This window comes from Rhamphochromis longiceps, linkage group LG20, assembly GCF_057381845.1.
Source record: "Rhamphochromis longiceps isolate RC_006_pf linkage group LG20, R_longiceps_female_GT1.1, whole genome shotgun sequence".
Lineage (NCBI taxonomy): Eukaryota > Metazoa > Chordata > Actinopteri > Cichliformes > Cichlidae > Rhamphochromis > Rhamphochromis longiceps.
In genome coordinates, this window is record NC_140576.1 from 15,454,752 (window position 1) to 15,474,967 (window position 20,216).

At 42.9% G+C, this 20,216-nt stretch overlaps 1 protein-coding gene across 1 annotated transcript in view; it reads right to left on the reverse strand.

The window, feature by feature from the left end:
- The window catches only part of LOC146645113 (uncharacterized), a 195,425-nt gene that overhangs the window by 13,741 nt on the left and 161,468 nt on the right, over positions 1 to 20,216 (reverse strand). The gene's annotated exons all lie outside the window — the stretch shown is intronic.

Consider the following 20,216-nt stretch of genomic DNA (forward strand, 5'->3'; position numbering starts at 1 on the left):
GGAACAAGTGGTGCAGCAAGAACACTGTCATTGTGCATATCATGTGGCAAGACTGGAGCAAATATATACATATATATAAATATATATATGTATATATATATATTTCACTCTGACGTTGCAGGGCGTCGTATTGAAAAAAATTAAATGAGTGTTTTACTGCTTTCTCCATACCATTTATTATTAAATATTACTTTGAGCTTGGGTCCTTACAATGAAGGTCAAGGACAAATGCTTCCCCAACCTGGGTACCAATGTCCCTGAAGGTGTAGTATATTGTTGTAAAGTTTGAAGACCATTCATAAAAATATGACATTTTTACTTCTTTTTTTTTTTACTTTTTTAAAATCACTGAAAAATAATAGTAAAGGCAAAAATACATTAAATAAAATAAATGCACACTCACTTGTTTAGGTAAACCTGCAAATATCTAATCAGCCAATTACATGTCACCAACCCCCAGGGCACACAGAACTCAACTTGAACTACAAGCATGTAAAAATGGTCAAGATGACCTTATGAAGTTGAAAAACAGAGCAGATAAATGGGAAAGAATAGTAATTTTTTTGACTTTGAGCATTAGAAGATCATACAGGGTGCAGTTCCTGTCAGCTAAGAACAGGAAACTTTATCTGCTATGCACACATGCTCACCAAAATTGGACAATAGAACATTGAGAAAACTTTGCCTGGTTTAATGAGTCTGTTTGCTGCAACATTTGTGTTAGTGTAAGAATGTGTTGCGAAAAACATGAAAGCATGGATACATCCTGCTTTTTATCAGCAGTTCAGGCTGGTGGTGGTGTAATGTTGTGGGGAATAGTACCTTAGTACCAATTAAGTCTCATAAAGTAAAGCCACAGGCTACCTGTGTATTGTTACTGACCATGTCTCTTTATGACCATAGTGTACCCATCTTTAGATTGTTGTTTCCAACAGGATTTTGAGTCATGTCACAAGGCACAGATCATCTCAAACTGGTTTCTTAACCCTAGAACACTATCGCTATAAATAGTAACACGATCACTAATGCCGGGTGATTTTTACCCGGTATAATATAACCAATGAAAAGTAATCAAATATATCAAAATATGACAACACATGACAAATTAGAGTGGTCTTCTTTTACTTTCAACTGTGCCATGTCTAACAAAATGAAAAATAAAACTCCTAAAACAAAATAATGACTCTGGAAAGCTGGTGTTTGGTCCACCCATTCCTGGGACATTTGAGACTTCCCTGGTGATGGCACAGGCTCCTTGACACGCAAACAGCTGCAGGAGTGAGAAATCATGTAAATGTATTTTCTCGGGTGTAAATCACCCAGCGATAGTGTTCTAGGGTTAAACATGAAAATGAGTTCCCTATGCTGACCAACAGATGATCAAACAGTCACCAGATCTCAATCCAACAAAGCACCTTTGTGATGTAGCAGAACAGGAGATTGGCATCGTGGATGTGCAACTGATGAATCTGCAACAATTGTTTGATGCTATCATGTCAATATGGACCAAAATCTCTGAAGTTTACTTCCAGCACCTTGTTGAATCTATCCCATGAAGATACAAGACCAAGACATTCCCCAGCAGATCTAATCTCTCCAGCAAGTCCTGGGTCTGCCTGAGGCCTGCCTAGGCATGCGTTTGGGCCGGTGCTTAGTGGGGTTGATGGCAGTCAGAGGTGAAGGTTCTGGCCATCTGATCGATGGCTACCAAATAGACTTTTTGTAGTCTCCATTGCATTCCATAAATATAACTTGATACATAATTAATATACTAATAATAATTATAATTTTGGCATGACTTGAATTTTTCTTGTTGAGTATAGCATAAGCAACACAAGACAGTGGCATGTTAGCATGGACCTGACCCATGATAATAATCTTTAGTTGTCTTAAGGAAACTGTTGACTTTTATACACAAATAAACAAAAAACAAGAAGGAAAAAGGGGGAAAAAAACAAAATGAGAGACATATGTGGAAAAAAATTAGCTTTTATGCTGGGCCCATTATTCAGATGGGGATAATGCTCTTCTACTGCCTGGTTGTTTGGTACGCATGGTCCACAACTGAGAACAAGAAGTCTGTGCAGAGGGTAAATTAACACAGCCAAAAAAATCCCTGGCTGCCCTCTGCCACCCCTGGAGACCATCGCCAGATCCTCCTGTCTCAGGAAAACGAGGGCCATCACAGGTGACCCCTTGCACCCCGCCCACCACCTGTTACCTGCTGCCCTCTGGTCGGCACCTCAGGTCAATAGGGTCCCACACCTCCAGCCTCACAAACAGCTTCTTCCCCTGGGCCATTCGCACTGTCAACAAACACTATCCCCACACCCCACCCGTGCCTACCTCTCCAATCTGTGCCATGGTCTGAGTAACCCTCATCACTCAGGCCACTCTGAGCACTTTGCTCTCCATTGTGTGCCTTTCTATTGTTTTGTACACATTCCTCTAGACTTCCTCTAGTTATTTATTCCTGATGTGTTTACTTTTTATTTTTTTACTCCTGCACAGTTCGTGTGGAGTACTCTTAATTTTGTTGTACATGTACAATGACAAAAAAAGAGCTATTCTATTCTGTTCTATTCTATGCTATCCTATATACCTACTTCAGCCCTATAAGCACTTAAAAACTTAGAAAGTATTGCTTTGTTCCAATCAATGAAGAAGACAGGTTAATGAAAATGGCACTAGAAGAACTTCAGACCTGTCACTCTGTCAGTATTCACAACATGAGATGCAATCTCCACACTGTCAAAACATAAAGGTTCACCAAGTGAAGGCTAGCAAAGACAAGGAAACGATGAAGTGAATAACAATCTCCAGGAAATGAAGGCTCCTGTGTTTAAGTTTGTGTGCATGTGAGTGCATGTGCTGGATCCTGAATCCCCTTTCTTTTTCTACTAAGTGCTGACACCTCACAGTCTACAATGACAGACAGATGCACACTTCAGAGTGAACAATGTGAAATCATAACCAGTCTTGAAACCATAACTAGTGTTGGTTTCCCTTTGTGAGGGTGCACCTGTGCCTGCATGTGTGATCACGGCAAAATTCAGTGCTGTTATCAGAAAGACTGGAACATTAGCTAACTGCATGCAGAAAACAAATGTATACTAGAAAAATTTGCATTTCCTGCGAAAATGCAGTGTGGATGCTTAAAGCTGAAGCTGTATGCAAAAAGTAGCTGAAAAAGCTGAAAAGTTGCAGAAATTGTAAAAACTTTGCAGAAGCAAAAGAAGTTTGCTAAAATGGAATAACTTAGCAGAACTGCAATATCTTAGAGGAAACATAATACTTGGCAGAAATACAATAGCATAGCAGAATTTAGCAGAAATATTGTAACTTACCAGAAACATGATAACTTCTCAAAAATACAAGAATTTAGGAGAAATAGTATAAGATAACAGAAAGAATATATTTAGCCAAAAATACTTAAACATTACAGAAACACTATGATTTAGAAAAATAGTACAACAGAGCAGAAATATTGTGATTTACCAGAGACACTGTGATGAACTATGAATATTGTAATTTTAAATTGAGACTATGTTTTAGCACAAATATTATAATTTGGCAGAAATACTATAATTTAGCAGAAATACTATATTAAGCACAAATCCTATAAAAAGCAGAAATGGTATGATTAAGCACAAATACTACATTTAGTAGAAATACTTTGTTTTAGCACAAATCCCATAAAAAGCAGAAATACTGTACTATGATTTAGTAGAAAAACTATAATTAATCAGAAATACTAAATTTAGCAGAAATACTATATTAAGCACAAATACTATAAAAAGCAGAAATAGTATGATTAAGCATAAATACTACATTTAGCAGAAATACTATATTAAGCACAAATCCTATAAAAGCAGAAATAGTATATTAAGCACAAATCTTATAAAATAGCAGAAATAGTATGATTTAGCACAATAGTAATAAGTTAAACAGAAAAATTGGAAAAGCAAAATGGACAGCTGAAAAAATGCTGAACATGCTGAGGGTCCCTCAAATATACTTGTTAAATGACAAAAATCTGCAAAAAAATTTATTACAGCCACACAATCACAAATATGTACACATGAGGAAACACACATACACAGAGAGACCCACACACAAGATCCAATTCAGTCAACCAGTCTAAATATATTGAATTTAAATCTTAGAATGAGATCATCCCATTAAAAGCCTTTCTCTCTCTCTCTCTCTCTGTCACACACACACACACACACACACACACACACACACACACACACACACACACACACACACACAGGGAGAGAGAAGTAAGTTTCTAGGTCAGCCTGGGAGCTGGTGAATTTGAATCCACCAATCAGAGAGGCTGTGCACTTTTCCCCACCAAAACAGGTGCATCTGTTTACACACGCAGCAGCACAGAGAGACACAGGATTTTTGCAGTCTATTTCTCATAGTGACGACTCCCCTCAAACAAATGACCGTAATTTCCTAACCGTAGGGGCTAGAACGGTCATTCTTACACCGTTTTGTTCAGAAGAGATGGGGGAATCTTCAAGTGTTGACAATTTAATATTAAAATATGAATTTTTAGAGATATATGACATGGATGACTTGTTGACTTAGAAGCCACGAATTCCCCAATATGCAAATTTGAATGCCTGAGACCACATATGTGATTGGCTGGCTGGGAAGCCGTGCAGGCCCTGATTTGTGGATTTGAATTCCTCAGCCCTCAGATATGATTGGCTGGCTTAGAAGCCACGAAGGCCCCAATATGCAAATTTGAATGCCTCAGGACACTTATTTGATTGGCTGGGAAACTGTGCAGGCCTTGATTTGAAAATTTGAATGTCTCAGTCCTCACAGAGGATTGGCTGCCTGCGGACCTGGCAGAAATATATAGAAATACTATTATTAAGCATAAATACTACATTTAGTAGAAATACTATGTTTTAGCACAAATATTATAAAAAGAAGAAAAACTATAATTTAGCAGAAATACTATATTAAGCACAAATCCTATAAAAAGCAGAAATACTATAATTTAGAACAAATAGTATAAAAAGCAGAAATACTATAATTTAGCAGAAATACTATGTTAAGCACAAATCCTATAAAAAGCAGAAATACTATAATTTAGCAGAAATACTATGTTAGGCACAAATCCTATAAAAAGCAGAAATACTATAATTTAGCAGAAATACTATATTAGGCATAAATCCTATGAAAAGCAGAAATAGTATGATTTAGCAGAAATACTGTATTTAGCACAAGTACCGAAAAGTACCAGAAATACTATGATTTAGCAGAATAGTAATAACTTATTGAAACACAAATGCACAGAGGGACACACAAACACAGGCTCTAATCCAGTCAACCAGTCTAACTATATTCAATTTAAATCCTACAATGACATGCTGCCAAATAAGGGCAGGGTCCTCTCTCTCCCACTAAACACACACACACACACACACACACACACACACACACACACACACACACACACACAGAGGGAGAGAGCTGCCGAATTTAAATCCACCAATCAGAGTGGCTGTTTACGTTTTCCCGCCAAAACAGGTGCATCCTTTTTACACACGCAGCACAGAGAGGCACAGGATTATTGCAGCCTATTTCTCATAGTGACGACTCCCCTCAAACAAATGACCATAATTTCCTAACCGTAGGGGCTAGAGCCGTCATTCTTACACCGTTTTGTTCAGAAGAGATGGGGGAATCTTCCAGTGTTAACAATTTATCATTAAAATATGAATTATTAAAGATATTTGACTTGTAATGCACCATAACTGAGTAGAGCGAAGCAAAAACTGCCTTGACTTGCCCTCAAACAACGCTTTCTAACTCTAAATCTATTTGGAGTATCGATATCATTTTTTCACCGTAAGAGACAGCAGGCTTTGGTGAACAATCATGGAAATTTTCAGGTCTCTGTGGAAATCCAACAAAAAGTTATGATGAGAGAAAAAAGTGCTTCATTTCCACAGTTTGAAATCTGAAGAAATCTGAGCGAAGGACGAATTTCCTACCCTCAAACAAGTCCAACTCATTTCAGAACGGTAATAGGTGAGAAAGAAATTCTTGAATTGTGAGCGTCAGGGGTGTCTGAAGATATTCGGGGACAAGCCTCATGTCTTAAAGTCGCTTCGTTAAGGAGATATGACGATTCGAATATGCCTCTCATTACAGAAATCCAGCCGTGATTTTGAACAAACTCTCCATTGACTTTATATGGAGAGTTTTCTGACCTTGTGTTGGTCTGAGGAGATTTGCCAAAATTCTATAAATCCCACAACAATGATGGTGACATTTTCTGAAAGCCAGCAAAAATACCTACGTTTTGATGTATAATTTGTGGAAGTTGAGTGAAAATTGAGCAAGTAGCAGGAAGTTGTTCGGACATGAAGTGAAAATTGCAAAAGCTTCAGTGTCACACTGGAAGCCAAGAGCATAGCAACCATAACAACACATGTATTTTGTGAAAAATCACAATTTTGCAACTCAAAACTTTAAGAGGCATAAAAGTAAAACAGTAAAAGATTTGAAAAAGCTGAATCATACCTGAATAGCCCAATAATTTGTGAACATTTTAAAATTTGAATGGTTGTTCTAGGTGAAAGTATGAGGAAGTAGTTAAGTTTCAAAAACAAGCAAATTTTAGCAGAATTGCTGAAGTTTCCCATTCATTTCAATGGGACAAATTAAAGGAAAAAAGCTTAATATTTTAAAAAGTATAATAGTTAAAAATACCAAAAGTCATAGCCGGCATTAGCAAAAATAGCTGAATAGTTTAAAGTTTGAACGGTGAAAATAGCACAAAAACTGTGGAAGTAGTTAAACGGCGAAAAGTGTACGGAAGTCCTAAGAATAATAAAGAATAAAGAGAAACAGGAACTCAATAGTGTGGATGCTTAAAGCATCCACACAATTAGATTTTAAGGTGAACTGTGGCCTCAATGACGACTTTCTAAATCCTAAATTGATATTCTATAAAACAGAAAAGAAAAACAAAGAAAAAGAATATTGACAGGATGCTGAATTTCTGATCATTTCTGTGTGCTAGTGCCAAAGGTAAAACAGAAAAGATAACACAGGGAGAAATAACAATCAGGCAGGTGTATGTGTTAGTGTCTGTAAGGGAGCAAAGAATTTTACATGCAGGATGTGTGTAAAGTAATTCAACAGTGCACAAAGAAAATACCTGTCAAACATTCTGTCTGGCTAAATTACTTTCACTTGAGCTTTAACACTTTGCCGCAGCAGCATGATAAGACTTTCCTAGTACAATGAAATCAGAACCTACTTTCCCTGAGATTAAATGTAGGGAAAATCATTAAACATGCACGGAGGAGAGCCTGGATTTGTAATAATTCCCTTTAAACATGCTCTCTGGGGATGGTTTGGTTTTATCAGACAATAAATCAAAGATGCTGTATGCTGCCAGGATTTCACAGCAAATACACCAAATGGGAAAAGACAAAAGATGAAGCCACACTTGAACTATTTTGTATAAATTAGTAGTACTCTGCATTACCTACATTTGAAGTCTTGATTTATCAGGGTAAAAACCCAATGGACTAATGCACTAGGCCCTAATCCAACAATACAAAGTTACGACCAACTGATTCAGTAATTTAACCTATATTGTATCCATTTTAAAGGTGGTATAACGGATAAATCACAGTTCAAAAGAAATCACTAGTGTGGAAAATTCAAATTGGATGAATTAAGTGGCAAGACTAAAAGTCAACACTGAGACAAAAAGCTCAATGCTCTGCACTACACGGAAGCAATGTGTGTTTCCACAGGAACTTTCCCCCAAGGAACGAAAACCTTTTGAGGAACGTTCTCCCTGTGTTTTTAACTAGAAGATCCTGCACCCAAATTAAGAGAGAGGAGTTGTACTTTCAGAAAAAAAATGAATGTGGGGCTTACACGCTCACTGATGGTACAAGTCTACTAGCAGTTTTGATAGGACTGTTCAACGCATCCTTTTTTAAACCTGCAGTCAAACACATGTCACATATGGCAGACAATTTAAATGGAGAATCCCAAGATATTTTACAGATCTAGAACTAAAGTAAGAACTTTGATTCTGCTGTGGAAACCAAAATCACAGTGCACTGGTACAAAAGATGACTACGCACACGACTGTATATAACTCCAAACCAAATGCATTAAAATAAATCTGATCTCTTCACCTGATTTCTGAAGCCAGTGTTCAATAAACTGTACTTAGTTGTTCATAGAACTACATACTAGGGCTGGGCGATATGACCCAAAATTCATATCTCGATATTTTTTAGCTGGATGGCGATATAAGATATATATCTCGATATTTTTTTTTTAAAGCCATAAGTTAAGAACAAAAAGAGAGTTCTTAGTCACACTGTGTCCCAGATGTCACACGGGCACTTTTATTTACATACAGCGTAGATGTACATGAAGAAATTACTCAAAAATTAATTATCAGCATTTATTAAATAATCATGGTCCATAAATAAAAGAAAACAACGTTGTTTTTGTGCATAACAAAAAGCTCACAATTGTGCAGTCAAAATGTAAACTAATAGACGCTGAGCTTAATAACAAAGAGACAGATTTCACAGCTGCACCACGTCTCTGAACAGGTGCCATTTGTGGTCCTTATACACACACAGTACGTATCACTCCGCAAGGCTCCTCCTCGGTAGCCGTAATCCTCCGACAATCCATCAAGCGGTGCAGCTCCGTAGCTTAGCAAAGTTATATTAAAACATTTGACAGATTGCTGAGCGCTGTGTACCACATAAAATCGGTTCGCGGTCAGTAAGCACAACCAGAATTCATACATAAGGTGCACTGTCGATTTTTGAGAAAATGAAAGGATTTTAGGCCGTGCAGCCCCTCCGGGCTGCATGTCGTTAGCGCGGTTAGCTCGTTAGCGCGGTTAGCTCGCTAACACGTTGACGCCGCCCAGCCCCACGCACGGTAACTCGCTAACGGAGATTTTCCGCTTTCATCTTGTCATTGCCTGCAGGTGAAGCTATGGGGGAGGCGGAGTTGTGTTCAGTGAAGGAGAGGCGAGGCCGAGTAACGTTGCGTAGAGACAAAAGTGGACGAAAGAGAGGCAAACCTGCGGCTCCACAAGTATAATTATAACGTAACATAGACTATATCGATATAAACGATATTGTCACATCTTATATCTCGTATGAAAATATATCGATATTTTTAAAAAACTCGATATATCGCCCAGCCCTACTACATACACTATACTCCTATATAAACTCTCATCCTCCCAACGACCCTGAGAAGGACATTTATGATCTTTTTTTTGTCACTACCCAAAGCCTGTAGGAAAACAGTGAGAATAGAAAGATAATAAGTGACAGTGAAAACTTGAAATACAGGCCATTGGACTTTTAGCTTTTAACACATTTCACTTCTTCAATTTTAGAACGACTGCTGGGAAGTCCCAGTACTGCACCTTTAGTGGGGGCTCTTCCCTTGGAAGTGGCCCTAAGAGTTGTTAACCCACTATGGATCATGAGCCACGGTGTGGGAAAAAAGTTACACTCCTGTCACTGACAGGTCTAACCTCTGTGAGAAATTGCCCCACCCAACCATCATGTGAACTATTCAGATTACCTGAGATGATAGTGGCAGTTTAAATGCCTGAAAAGGGATCTCATGTGCATTCACTTTTACTTTTCTCTCAGACCATCTCTCTTCTCTGTCAAAATTGTAAACACTGGCAAAAAATCTTGACAGAGTGTCCTTTCTCCTTTAAATGCACGCCTACATCTAAGTCTTGTCCTGTTGGGGTGGGTCTCCTATGCTGCGTCATGTGTTTGTGGAGACGGCTTACTGAGTGGTATATAACAGCGGTCCGCAACCCACCGGGCCTCGGTCTGTGAGTCGTTTGGTACCGGGCCGTGAGAGTTGAGGCTCAGGTGTGAAATGTATGGTTTTCATGGTTTTTATCGGTTTTCAGCGTTATTTTGTTATCGTTTTTATCGTTTACTCGGTTTTCCTGGGTCTTTTCACGTGTGTTATGAATAAATTTTCTTTTTTTCGGTACCAGTACTAGTTTTATTTTGTTGTATTTATCCGCGACACCTTAAAGGCCGGTCCATGAAAATATTGTCGGGCATAAACGGGTCCGTGGCTCAAAAAAGGTTGGGGGCCGCTGGTATAGAACATTCTTGTGATGTGTGTTTTCCACCAGGAATGGCATGTGTGGTCTTGTGTTCTGGCCCAGCTGTACTCAAATTGTGCCCTCTAATTAAGGAAACTGTGGTCTATTCTCTGACCATCACCCCTGGAGACTCCATGGCAACTGCAGCGTACCCTACACACAGTCTTTATGGGGTGGCTGTTTGGCAGGTTGATGCTTGGCGAGCAAAATCTGTCACCACTCAATGCCAGACCAATGAGTCATTACCTGAAGCATCATCAAACACAATGACGTACACAAGTGCAAATATGCCAGTGATGGCAGACATGACACGCTGTGGATGTATGCGAGTTACTGCATTTATGTTTTTATCCTTCTCTTTTGTAATGTACTCAGTGTGCTGCTCCGATTCCTCTTCAGCACAACATCTTTCATCACTCTCTGTCTGTGTCCCTGTCTTGATGATCTCCCGCTGCCTGTCCCTCATCATTATTTTCCTTTGCATTTTTGCTCTTCTCACTGCAACTTTCACTTTACTTTCATCATTTTCCTTTCTTGTCCCCTCATTCGCTTTAATTGACTGTTTTCATCCGTCCCCTCTTGGCCTCCCTTTTTCTCCTCTTGCCTATCCTTTTATCCTTTTATCATTCACCCTCATCTATTTTTTTCCCATTACTCCTTATCCATTTGCATCCCCCACTAATGCAGCGTTCAGCCCTGGTATTGGATGCGCTGCCATCATGATAGCACAGAAGGAACAAAATTATAGAAAATATGCAACCGATTTTTTAAATGCTTTTTTTAAACCACCCACTATCATCAGCATGGAGAAAATGGGTTTTAGCTTTGAAGGTTTTTTTTCTTACATCAAAACATGTTTCTGGATTGAAAAAAAGAAGAAACTTTACTTCCTGAGCTTCCTATGTTTTCAGCATGGATGCCAAACTGTAAAACAGACACTGTAGTGTAGTGCTTTCATTTCATGCTTTTTGTTCTTGGTCGACTACACTGAAAACAACACAACCTTAAACAAAACCCTAATATGGATAGTCCTCCGCAGTGTCTACTATCAGACTGTTTTCTAATATCAAAACCCAGTAACAAGATATGGTGAAAACTGAGTTATGCAAACAGGTAAAACTCCATTAACCACCAAAGATAATTGTATCACTATTCCATGCACTCTGTAATTGAAAACTCAGTTCAGTTTGACTTGTGAATTTAATTTGCTCTGTGCCATAAACAGGACATCAACAGAGCCATTAATAATAAGTTGACAAAAAGTTCAACTTTTTCAGGGCTGTGAGTTGAAAACAGATAACAATGTTTTCCACATTGTTATGTTTTTACACTGACAGCAAACCATATACCACTCAATGTCTTAAATGCAGCAGAGCTAACAATATAGATATTTTCCATCACATTATCTCTGTTAGTGTTGCTGATCTGTCTTGCAAACAGAAGCTTCTTTCAGCTACTTCCTTATTCACAAGTGGTCGCCACAGCAGATTTTTACACCCTTCCTGATGCAAGCCTCCTGGGGATTTGTGTTTTCTCTCTGGTCTCAATCCAGGGATCTTTTATGTGATAGACAAATGTATTAGACACTACACTACAGAGCCACCATCTGGTATGTTCCTATCTTCTAGCATGATGTCACTCACCATAGTTATGCAAATCATGGCATCCTGCAAAGTTTCCAAAGTTACAGAAAGAAAAATAAAAGTGAAAATACTCAAGATCTCTTACTGAGTGTCACAGTCCGTGGAGATAGACCGTGTGGGAATGTGTGTGTTGGACCCAGACGCGAACACAAGCGAAGATGCAGGAGTGGATTAAACAAAAGCGAGCCTTTTATTATGGCTGATAACAGAACAAACCAGAGCGAGGGCAGTATAAGGGTAATAGTTCAAACAGAAAACCTAAACTGGACATAAACTAAGAAAAAGCTATGGCTGGAGATACGGAACACAGGGGGTGGTAACACAGACGACGCGACACAGACTACATGAAACACAGAGACTAAATACACAAGAGGGATGATCAGGGGAAGTGGCCACACATGGGAACACAGCTGACACAGATAAACATAACAAGACATGGCAGGAGTAAACAACACTGACGGGAGACTGTCAAAGTAAAACAGGAAGTACACAGGTGCAAACAGGAGGAGAGAGAGAGCACGGGCATAGTGGGCTGGGGAAACATGGAATGAAACAAGGAGGGGAGATGAGGGCTCACAGATACATAGAGGGGCACACAGGGGATAAAAGTCACAAGGGGAAGTCAAATAAGGAACACCACAACAGGACAACTTAGGAAACATGGCCTAAATAAGGAACGAAATACAAAAATACAAGAAACTAAGAATACTGGGCCCACATGGCCCAGGACCATGACATCACCCCCCCCCCTTAAGGGCTGGCTCCAGACAGCCCAAACACAGGAAAACAAAAACCAAACAGAAAACGACCCAGGGCGGGCGGCGGGGGCCCAGGACGGAGGGCTCGGAACAGAAAACAAAAAGGAAAGCACAGCTCAGTTCAGGGGGCCGGCCGTGCACAAGGCAACGGCGACGACGTGGAAACAGTTCAGGGGGCCGGCCGTGCGCAAGGCAGCGGCGGCGGCGAAGGAGACGACGGAACAGTTCAGGAGGCCAGCCGCGCGGAAGGCAGCGGCGGCGGCGAAGGAGACGACGGAGCAGTTCAGGAGGCCAGCCGCGCGGAAGGCAGCGGCGGCGGCGAAGGAGACGACGGAGCAGTTCAGGAGGCCAGCCGCGCGGAAGGCAGCGGCGGCGGCGAAGGAGACGACGGAGCAGTTCAGGAGGCCAGCCGCGCGGAAGGCAGCGGCGGCGGCGAAGGAGACGACGGAGCAGTTCAGGAGGCCGGCCGCGCGGAAGGCAGCGGCGGCTCTCCAGTGTTAGGCGTGCTGGCCATGGCCCGGTGGGCACAGGACCAGACGAGGCAGGAAGCACAGGCTGAAGCTGGACCAGGAGGAGCAGAAGCCAAAGTCGAAGCTGGGCCAGACGAGGACGAGGACTCTGAGGCCGGGCCAGACGAGGACGAGGACTCTGAGGCCGGGCCAGACGAGGACGAGGCTGAAGCCGGAGTCGAAGCTGGACCAGGCGACGGTGAAGCAGGAGCTGAGACTGAGGCCGGACCAGGCGAAGCACAGGCTGGAGCTGGACCAGGCGGCGACGTGGACGGAGACACGGAGGCCGCAGCTAGCGTGGATGAAGACACGGCTGCAGCAAACGTGGACGAGGCTGCCGGTGGAGCAGCTGGTGGCTGAACGGGCCCCTCGGACCCTCCAGCGGAGACAGGAGGCTGAACGGGCCCCTCGGACCCTCCAGCGGAGACGGGTGGCTGAACGGGCCCCTCGGACCCTCCAGCGGAGACGGGTGGCTGAACGGGCCCCTCGGACCCTCCAGCTGGCGTGGCGTGAAGTGGTGTGGCTGCTGCAGGGTGCCGGAGTGGCACACCCAGGCATTCAGCTACGGATGCAGGATGAGCAGTTATGGAGACCCCTGGCAAAACAGAGAGCTGAACAGGGGGCTGAGCCGTTACTCTGGCAGAAGAAAGATGCCGCTGACTCTCTGGGGAATGTAATGTAACATCACATGGTTCATTTCCCACCAGATCGCCCCTGAAAACATTAGTCATTTGGTCACTGTCGGGTTCAGAACCCAGAACAGAAATGTCCATGGCAGTCTGAGAGAAAGTGGTGTCGCAGCCAAGTACTAGGTGTGTGTTCCTTTCAGAGGTCTGCCCGTCATTGTCCAAATTCATATTCTGGTTTTCCTTCACAAACATAAAGCCAGAGTCTTTATTCTCAGTCTTTGGTTCTTTTATCTCAGAAGCAGAAAAACACAAACTCAGATTGGCTGCCTCACTCTCACCAGAATTACATTGATTAATCTTGAACACACAGGCAGCGTCTACCCCATAATATTGCCCAGAGTCAGTAACAGTCTCTGCACCATCTCTAGCGGAAATCTCGCCATTCTTAGCAAGCAAGTTAACTGTTATGGACAAACCCTGTTCGAAAGGTGGACCCCCAAGGCTCTCAGCACTGTTTATTTCCTCTGTCACAGGAAGACAACGTGACGTTTCTTCAGTCTCCACCTGTGACAGGGTTTCAGTCACCAAAGGGGCTAGTTCGACCACATGAGCTGTATTTATAACTGAACCGTTCCTAGAAACATGATTAATCAGTTCACGGCTAGGTTCCTGGACATCCATTAAGTTGGCACAACTGGTCAAAGAAGACACATTCACATTCATTTTGCAGTCATGTGGTGGACTTGTAACCTCATTAGAGTCTGTGCTTACACGTACAGCAGTTACACTTCCTTCTGATGGGACGGCTGGCACTAGGTTAACGCCAAGAGTCTGAATACACTCTTCTGTGAGTGGTTTGACAGAGCCAGTAGCTTTAGCAGTGACCATATTACTCACAAACAAATCAAAAGAGATGCTGTCAGAGGGGATTGAAGCCTTATTATGCTCTGACTGACAGGAATCATGCAGCTCGGCCTGGTATTTGGCAGTCTCAGGCCTGCGTTCCCCAGCTAGCCCCCCACCAGAAGTTGATTTAGACAGAGACTCTGAGTCATCTATGAATGGAAGTGCAGCTAACGCAGTGTCTGATAGAGCTGTGGCTGCCAGTGGTGGTGCAGACTGTGAGCTTACTAAATCAGTAGTGCTCCCAACCAACACCCCATCCTGAAATGAGTTAGAAGAAACAAAAGAACATGATTCCAGATTTACACAAACTGAAGGTAAAACATGATCATTAGAGACAGTATCGGAGGCCCAGATCTCAGCCCCAGCATTCACTGCGCCCTGCGGGGTGCTGGAGCTACGTGGTTCAGACATGTGTCCCCCATCTTCTTTGGGGGGGCACAATTCACTCTTAGAGTTCAGAACATAACCCACATTGCCATTACTGTCCTCTTGACTTGGGACACAAAACTCAGGTGAATTGTGCTTATTGAGTACAGGAGTGAGAGCATCACTCAGAGGCTGCTTTGAATTGTTCTCCTCTGGTTTACCTAATAATTTGGTCTCACACAATTCATAACAAGTAGTAGAGTCACGAGATGAACGAGCTGAGGAACAGTCAGGTTGATCGCTGGGTACAGACAGGGTGTCATTATTTAAGTCACACCGCTCATGACCAGAGGTTATATCACCACCCTTCACACCAAACATGAGTTCGTGATCAATACTTTCGTCGTTTAGCAAGAGAATGGGTGGTGTTGAGGAGCACTGGGTAGCTATCGCTCCTCCACCACATGTAGAAATTGTCTTTATCTCTGGAGCGTCTGCGAACCCTTCATGACAGTCACATTCCAGCAACTCAGGAAGACTTTGAGGCGAAAGATTGTCACTAACCTCTATTATTAACGGAGTCCGAGAGGAAACGAGGGTTCCACCAACCTCCAGCTGCTGCAAGGTGCTGCGGCGACGTGGATGTCGCCTCTTCCTTGAGGGAGCCACTGAGGCTGAAGCATTGGCTGTTGGGGAGGTGAGGGGTAGCAGACCCTGGCAGCTCCGAGGGCCCCCCAGAGCCAGGCGTGTTCCCCGGAAAGAGCGCTCATCACGATCAGGGGCGAGCCACGGCTCCCTCCCGAACTCTTCCTCTAGCTGCGCGTATGCGGCGTGCTGCTGCTCCTCGAGATCGACATCCAGGATCCCCACAGCATCCTCGTGATGCTCCGTGGGGGGCGAGGCGGGACGTAGCGGTGCGCGACGGCGGCGAGAATGCCGTTTTTTCCTTGAAGCGGCTTTGGACAAAACCTGACTTTCCATAGCGACCGGCTCCTCGTCCTCCAACCACATCCGTGCCAGAAAGACAGCAGGAGACGAGTAGTCCGATCGAGGCGGCGAGGGCGGGCGGCAGGTGCGAGGCGGGGCGGTTGGCGAGAACTCCTCCTCGGGGATGAGCCAGGGCTTCCAACGGTGCTCGTCCTCGCGATACGCCCGTAATACTTGCTGCCGCTCCTCCTCGCTGAAGTCAATAGCCGCTGGCATCTCCTTGATCCGCGTAGTGCAGTCAGGCGGTGGCGAGGATGCGGAAGCCGATGGAGCGTGAGCCAAGGGTGTGTCGGCGGTGAGCCTCACCGTACCGACTCTGACTGCTTCGGGCTCACGAGGCAGCGGGGAAACAGAGCTACCGCATGACTCTGGCGACGGCTCACGCACACAGGACCGCTGCAGTTGCGGGCGGAGTTGGAGAGAGGAGACGAGAAAGTCAATGACGAGGGGATGCAGCGCCTCCCATAACCAAGGGAATACGGACACGCATACCCCTACTTGGCGGGCTAACTCGTTCCGTTCCTCCTCTCTGGAACGCCGCAACCACTTGCCGCATAGCGACTCCACTGTCCGGATGATCTCCCGTTCTTGTGTCGCTGGGTCCGGCATGGTCGCGTCGTACTGTCACGGTCCGTGGAGATAGACCGTGTGGGAATGTGTGTGTTGGACCCAGACGCGAACACAAGCGAAGATGCAGGAGTGGATTAAACAAAAGCGAGCCTTTTATTATGGCTGATAACAGAACAAACCAGAGCAAGGGCAGTATAAGGGTAATAGTTCAAACAGAAAACCTAAACTGGACATAAACTAAGAAAAAGCTATGGCTGGAGATACGGAACACAGGGGGTGGTAACACAGACGACGCGACACAGACTACATGAAACACAGAGACTAAATACACAAGAGGGATGATCAGGGGAAGTGGCCACACATGGGAACACAGCTGACACAGATAAACATAACAAGACATGGCAGGAGTAAACAACACTGACGGGAGACTGTCAAAGTAAAACAGGAAGTACACAGGTGCAAACAGGAGGAGAGAGAGAGCACGGGCATAGTGGGCTGGGGAAACATGGAATGAAACAAGGAGGGGAGATGAGGGCTCACAGATACATAGAGGGGCACACAGGGGATAAAAGTCACAAGGGGAAGTCAAATAAGGAACACCACAACAGGACAACTTAGGAAACATGGCCTAAATAAGGAATGAAATACAAAAATACAAGAAACTAAGAATACTGGGCCCACATGGCCCAGGACCATGACACTGAGATTTAAGAATACCTGATTTGTTCTAAAGCTTCTCTATATCAAACCAGTTAACAATGAATACTTAGTTCTCCGGTCTTCTTTATCACTTGTAACTGTCATGTTTTGCATGTCTTTCTCCTCAAAGCACAACTCTTAGCACATCCTAATGTAAAGAACTGAGAAAGAACATCTATAATGCAGGATTTTTTGCGGCTCAGGAGGTAGAACATAGAACAGGTCATCTGCTAATTGGATGATTGGTGATTCAGTCCCGGGTTACTCCAGTCTGTTCGACTAAATAAGCTTGTGTAAGATACTGAACCCCAAGTTTCTCCTGATAAAATCCTCAGAAAGTGTCTGTTAAATAAAAGAAAACTGTTAGAGACAGAAAAGGTGTTTGGGTGAATGAGAACCATTGCATAGAGTGTTCAAGCTGAAAAGCAATAATTTATTTTTTCCTATCAGGAATTAATTTTATTTCCCATTCAATAATCCTGTCCATTCACATGGTTTAGTCAAGTTATTGGTTTACATCATCCAGCTTTGCTATTTCTAAAGATGAATAAAGTACATTTTCTCTACATCTTTGTCTCTGAAACTTGTTTTACTGATAACCTATTGGCCTCTCTAGTTCCAGTGAGGTTGGTAGAATTTATATAATCTAAGCAATGATAAAACATCAGGCAAGCTCTCCTGTTTTTAAAAGCTCCCTAAATCCAGACTCAGTCTGGATTAAAGACACTTAATGCCGGGGGGGGGGAGGAGATGTCAGTGATGTTAAAAGGAAAAGGCAGAGCGAACAAAAATCCAAAAATCCAGAGCAGAAGACATCGAATGCATTTACGTGCTGCTAATCTGCTTTGACAAATAGATTTTGGGGAAAGTGTGGTTATTGCCTGGGCCTCTGATGCTCTTATATGTTCTCTTTTTAAACCACCCTCTTCACCCTGCATGGTAATGCAATACCAAACCACTTTTGTTTTCACTTACAGCGGCAGCAAGTCCAATCTTGTGGATGACGCCAGCACTGACTCTTTTCAGTCTTTCACCATAACTAAAATCTCTGCTACGCTCTCTTTTTCATTTGCACCCATCACTGCTGGTGTTTAGCTAACACTGGGCTTATTGTCACTGTTCTCTGTAGTTTAATTACACTGGTCTGCTTGATGGCTGCCAGCAAGAAGAATGGCACATGTACTGTGTGACATGCTGTGAACACCTGTCTGAATATCAACCAATTTAATGGTTGTTATTACTTGATTTCCCTGAAATAGATATAGCCATCACCTCGTTTTGTGTGATCATGCCATGTTATTGCAAGAGTTTTATTGAACGTAGCATTTCTACTTCGACACAGAAACACAAAATGTCCACATAAGGATGCTTGAGGTGCAGTGTTTACACAAAGAAGATGCCACACATCAGACTATGAGTGGGTAAAAGAGTGTACCCAAAAGTCTTCTATGAAAGATCTTAACAGCCATTTAATAGGATTCACATCATGTTCTCAGTGATGGTCAAAGGGTAGCAGGTGAGTGTTCCAAGAGGACATCCTGAGTATCTTTGCACCTGGGTAAAATAGAAATAGCTTTAGGGTTATTTTGCATTTTTACAAATATATTAAATTAATCCTCTCCATGCCCTCATTCCCTTTTCTTCCTGCCTGGCACCTCAGTGTTCAGCATCTTTTGCACACTATTCCTCCTCTGCCCATATACAAATAATCTCAGCCTTGCCTCTCTAACTTGGTTTCCAACTGCTCAACCTGAGCTGTCTCTCTGATGTACTCATCTCCTCCACTCTGGTCACTACCAATGAAAATCTTAGCATCTTCATTTCTGCCACCTTCAGCTCCAGCTCCTATCTTTTTGTCACTGCCATCATTATCAAACCAAACATCAAAGCAGGTTTCGCTAACATCTTGTAAACCTTCAGCTGTTGATGGCTGACTCGACGTATTTAACCGCATCTACTTTTACTATTTGTGTTCCTTGCATGTTCCCCTTTCCATTTGTCTGACATGAATTCTGTCTCGTTTCTTTCTTCCTTCTTCTCTCCAATGCATTCCTCCACCTCTTCATGCTCTCTTCCATCTGCTCCCTGCTCTCACTACAGATCACTGCAATCATCAACAGCCACAGAGACTCTCTGACCTTATCTGTCTGCCTGTTCATCACCACTGAAAACAAAAAGGGGCTCAGAGCCCAACCACACACGTCACCACTAATCCTGCTGTCCTCATACATTTCCTGGACCAGTTCACATGCTTCTCTGCCCCTCCTGACTTTCTCATGCATGGTACCACAGTTCCTCTCTTGGCACCCAATCATACGCTTCTTCAAGATCCATAAAAACACCAATAGTGTCTCTATACTTCTCCATCAACACTTTCAAGCAATCATCTGCTGTGTTTTTCTCAGCATGAAGTCATACTGCTGCTCACTGATCATCACCTCTCTCCTTAACCTCACTTTAACAGCTCTGTCCCATACCTTCATGGTATAGCTCATCAACTGCATCCCTCTTGTCACTCGCCATGATTGTGTTAAACATCTGGTCAAAAAAGTCCACTGCCCTCTCCTCTAAACAGCTCCATATCTTCACAGAAATGTCATCCAGCAGTATGTAAATCTCATTCTTGATCTTCTTTGATCCACATATTTGACTTGCCCAAGACTTTACACTGTATGCCAACCTGGTGCAGCCACTTCCCTTTTATCCAGGCCTGGGACTGGCACTAGTAGTCCACTGGCTTGTGGCTCCCAGTGGCTGTTATAATTCACACAAATGCATTAAATTTAAAACTCCTTGAATGCATTTAAATCTAAACATAAATCTAAATCTAACCATGTAGTAACTACTCAGATTTTATCATCAAAAAATATTTTTTAAACTTTGTCTCCTTCACCCTGCTTTGAAAAGATGTTTACAGTTTGCATTGCACACTTCACTTCTCCATTTGGAAGGGATCCTATTTCAGAAGTCTCATG